This window comes from Oncorhynchus mykiss, chromosome 25 (genome assembly GCF_057628025.1).
Source record: "Oncorhynchus mykiss isolate SJ-2025 chromosome 25, ASM5762802v1, whole genome shotgun sequence".
Taxonomy (NCBI): Eukaryota; Metazoa; Chordata; class Actinopteri; order Salmoniformes; family Salmonidae; genus Oncorhynchus; species Oncorhynchus mykiss.
Genome location: NC_143046.1, coordinates 36,491,839 through 36,497,232, shown reverse-complemented (window position 1 = coordinate 36,497,232; position 5,394 = coordinate 36,491,839).

Sequence of the window (5,394 nt, the reverse complement as noted above, 5' to 3'; positions counted from 1 at the left end):
ATATTGCACAAATCTGGCCTTTATGGAAGAGTGGCAAGAAGAAAGCCATTTTTTAAAGATATCCATAAAAAGTGTCGTTTAAAGTTTGCCACAAGCCACCTGGGAGACACACCAAACATGTGGAAGAAGGTGCTCTGGTCAGATGAAACCAAATTTGAACTTTTTGGCAACAATGCAAAACGTTATGTTTGGCGTAAAAGCAACACAGCTGAACACACCATCCCCACTGTCAAACATGGTGGTGGCAGCATCATGGTTTGGGCCTGCTTTTCTTCAGCAGGGACAGGGAAGATGGTTAAAATTGATGGGAAGATGGATGGAGCCAAATACAGGACCATTCTGGAAGAAAACCTGATGGAGTCTGCAAAAGACCTGAGACTGGGACGGAGATTTGTCTTCCAACAAGACAATGATCCAAAACATAAAGTTAAATCTACAATGGAATGGTTCAAAAATAAACATATCCAGGTGTTAGAATGGCCAAGTCAAAGTCCAGACCTGAATCCAATCGAGAATATGTGGAAAGAACTGAAAACTGCTGTTCACAAATGCTCTCCATCCAACCTCACTGAGCTCGAGCTGTTTTGCAAGGAGGAATGGGAAAAAATGTCAGTCTCTCGATGTGCAAAACTGATAGAGACATACCCCAAGCGACTTACAGCTGTAATCGCAGCAAAAGGTGGCGCTACAAAGTATTAACTTAAGGGGGCTGAATAATTTTGCACGCCCAATTTTTCAGTTTTTGATTTGTTAAAAAAGTTTGAAATATCCAATAAATGTCGTTCCACTTCATGATTGTGTCCCACTTGTTGTTGATTCTTCACAAAAAAATACAGTTTTATATCTTTATGTTTGAAGCCTGAAATGTGGCAAAAGGTCGCAAAGTTCAAGGGGGCCGAATACTTTCGCAAGGCACTGTATATATATATATATATACACACACACACACACAGTTGAAGTCAGAAGTTTACATACACTTAGGTTGGAGTCATTAAAACTAGAAAATTCCAGAAAATGATGTCATGGCTTTAGAAGATTCTGATAGCCTAATTGACATAATTTGAGTGAATTGGAGGTGTATCTGTGGATGTATTTCAAGGCCTATCTTCAAACTCAGTGGCTCTTTGTTTGACATCATGGGAAAATCAAAAGAAATCAGCCAAGACCTCCACAAGTCTGGTTCATCCTTGTGAACAATGTACAAATGCCTGCAGGTACCACGTTCATCTGTACAAACAATAGTATGCAAGTATAAACACCATGGGACCACACAGCCGTCATACCGCTCAGGAAGGAGACGCGTTCTATCTCCTAGAGATGAACGTACTTTGGTGCGAAAAGTGCAAATCAATCCCAGAACAACAGCAAAGGACCTTGTGAAGATGCTGAAGGAAACAGGTACAAAAGTATCTATATCCACAGTAAAACGAGTCCTATATCGACATAACCTGAAAGGCCGCTCAGCAAGGAAGAAGCCACTGCTCCAAAACCGCCATATAAAAGCCAGACTACGGTTTGCAACTGCACATGGAGACAAAGATCGTACTTTTTGGAGAAATGTCCACTGGTCTGATGAAACAAAAAAAGAACTGTTTGGCCATAATTACCATCACCATCATTATATTTTGAGGAAAAGGGGGGATGCTTGCAAGCCAAAGAACACCGTCCCAACCGTGAAGCACGGGGGTGGCAGCATCATGTTGTGGGGGGTGCTGTGCTGCAAAAGGGATTGGTGCACCTCACAAAATAGATGGCATCATGAGGTAGGAAATGTATGTGGATATATTGAAGCAACATCTCAAGACATCAGTCAGGAAGTTAAAGCTTGGTCAGCAAATGGGTCTTCCAAATGGAAAATGACCCCAAGCATACTTCCAAAGTTGTGGCAAAATGGCTGAAGGACAACAAAGTCAAGGTATTGGAGTGGCAATCACAAAGCCCTGACCTTCATCTGATAGAAAATTTGTGGGCAGAACTGGAAAAGCGTGTGCAAGCAATGTCCTACAAACCTGACTCAGTTACACCAGCTCTGTCAGGAGGAACTGGCCAAAATTCCCTCAATTTATTCTGGGTAGCTGGTGGAAGGCTACCTGAAACATTTGACCCAAGTTAAACAACTTAAAGGCAATGCTACCACATACTAATTAATTAACTTCTGACCCACTGGGAATGCGATGAAAGAAATAAAAACTGAAATAAATCATTCTCTCTACTATTATTCTGACATTCTTAACATAAAGTGGTAATCCTAACTGACCTGAGACAGTGAATTTTTACTTGGATTAAATGTCAGGAATTGTGAAAACTGAGTTTAAATGTATTTGCGCTGGTTTATTTAAACTTCTGACTTCAACTGTATATATATATATATTTGGAATTGGAAGTGATGCAGACAATTACATTGATGGTAGCTACTATCTGCAATATTAAAGCTGATCTACCCCCCCCCCCCCCCCCCCCCCACACACACACACACACACACACACACACACACACAACAGGAACAGGATCATCTACATGCCTTGATCATTTTTACTAATACTGTAGAACTTTGTTCTAAAGCTGTATATGTGGCCATTGGAAGTAGTGGCTGTAGTAGTGGCTATATCCAGGAACACCAAAGTTCCAAAAGTTCCAAAAGATGGGCCTAAAATAGTGTATAAGAGATCATACAAAATATTTTGCTGTGACTCTTATGTGGATGATGTTCAACATATTTGTTGGTCTGATGTGATTGGAAGAAGCAATTTAATAAATTAATAAATCATTGATAAATATGCAACTGTTAAGAAACTGACTGTTAGAACTGATAAGGCTCCATTAATTGATGAGGAATTGAAAAACTGTTTGATTGAAAGAGATGGAGCAAAAATAGTGGCAAATAAGTCTGGCTGCACATCTGACTGGCTGACTTTCTGCAAATTGAGAAATTATGTTGTGATGGAAATGTTATACTTGTGCTTTTCTAATAACTAATGTCAGTGTTCTATTCGTATGCTGTTCTAATAACCAATTTCTGTCTTCATGCAAGTGACTGATTGAACGAATGCTCACTTATCAGTATCTGCAATTTGGCATTACTTCCAGAACTTGTTTTGAGAACAAAATATATCTCAGTTTCAAGGTCTCAGATTAGAGAGATGAAAACTTGTGAGGTATTGGTCAGTCACATGAATGAACCAAATGTTAATTAATTATGAATGATGAATAAGCAAAATCGTTCAAATATTACTTGTCTGAAGTAAATAAGGGAACTAATGGGACTGCTCCGATAGAGCTTCTGACAGACGTTCACTACGGTGCATTAACTTTGTTGGAACCTCTCCAGCGCGCTGACAATGAACTATGATTAATTTAAGATTGAGTGTCCCTGTGTAAATGGATTTCGACAACAATTAGACTAAACTCATTGTACTCATGCATAAAAAAAACAAATAATGAAAGGAAAGCATTGCAAGTTGGAATTTTGTAAAGTTTGTCTGGGAGAGGTGGAAAAATGTAACAATCAATAATGACAAACCTCCTGGCATTGACAACTTAGATGGAACGCTACTGAGGATACTGAGGATAGGAGTGACTAGTCAGCTACCATCTGTCATATCTTTAATCTGAGCCAAAGTCATTCCGCTACCCAAGAGTGGTAAAGCGGCCTTTACTGGTTCTAACAGCAGACATATCCGCTTGTTGCCAGCTCTTAGCAAACTATTGGAAAATGGTGTTTGACCAAATACAATGTTATTTCTCAAATTAACAACAGACTTTCAGAATGCTTATAGAGAAGGCCACACAACCTGTACTGCACAGACACAAATGTCTAATGATTGGTTGAAATAAATTGCTAAGAAGATTGTGGGAGATGTACTGTTAGATTTCAGTGTGGCCTTTGCTATTATTGGCCATAACCTGTTGTTGAGAAAACGTACAATATCAGTCAAAAGTTTGGACAAACCTACTCATTTAAGGGTTTTTCTTTATTTTTTACTATTTTCTACATTGTAGAATAATAGTGAAGACATCAAAACTATGAAATAACATATATGGAATCATGTAGTAACCAAAAAAGTGTTAAACAAATCTAAATATATTTTATATTTGAGATTCTTCAAAGTAGCCACCCTTAGCCTTGATGACAGCTTTACACACTCTTGGTATTCTCTCAACAAGCTTCATGAGGTAGTCACCTGGAATGCATGTCAATTAACAGGTGTACCTTGTTAAAAGTGAATTTATGGAATTTCTTTCCTGTAATGTCAAACATGTAAAGTGTGATGTACCGCAGGGCAGCTCTTTTTTTTACCAATGACCTGACACTGGCATTAAATAAAGCATGTATGCTGATGATTCAACCATTTACACACCAGTAACTACAGCTACGGATGCCACTGAAACCCTTAACAAAAAGTTGTTTGCATAGTCAATTTACACACAGCGCTGACACGCACACTTACCCCACCAGACATGCCACCAGGGGTATTTTCACAGTCCCCAGGAAACGTACAGTATTATACAGAGCCATGAGTGCATCGAACTCCCATCATATATAGCGTCAGTTAACCTCAAGCCTGGTTTCAAAAAACAAATTATGCAACACCTCACGGCACAACGCCTCTCCCCCTTGTGACCTACTTGTTGTGTGTATGTACCGACAAAACTGTTATATTGATGCTGTTGACCCAGATCACTGTTTGCCGCGAAAAGGAGGAGGTCAAAAGGGGGGTGAGTGTAACCGGTATGAAATGGCTAGCCAGTTAGCGGGGTGTGCGCTAATAGCGTTTCATTCGTTGACATCACCCGATCTGAGACCTTGAAGTAGTTGTTTCCCTTGCTTTGCAAGGGCCGTGGCTTTTGTGGAGCGATAGGTAACGATGCCTCAATGGTGACTATTGTTGATGTGTGCAGAGGGTCCCTGGTTCGAGCCCGGGTAGGGGCGAGGAGAGGGACGGAAGCAAAACTGTTACAAACTGCAAATTCCTGCATGCTCCTGCACGTTATCTTCTAGCTGACACCTTCATTACGGGTATTGTGTCCATTTAAAACATGCACAAGACAGATCACAGAATTGTCAATTTAAACAAATGTAGCCAATTTGTTCATTACTGCATTTAGCTGACATTAGATAGTTAATCCAGAAAATCCTACCTTTGCCTCAATTTGGCAGTCTCGTCCAGTTCCTCATTTGTAGTTCTTTATGATAGCCACATAATCAGCTAATTAGCATTTCATTTGGGGGGGGGGGGGGGGTAACTACAAGCAAATATATTGATAAATGTAACCTTGTCCTAGAGCAATTTGCAGTAATCAAATGTCACTCCAGGGTATGCCTACAAATCACAGCCCTTATTTGAAGTGTTTCTGAAATTCACTGTGGGAAAAATGAAAAGTGGAAAAACGATT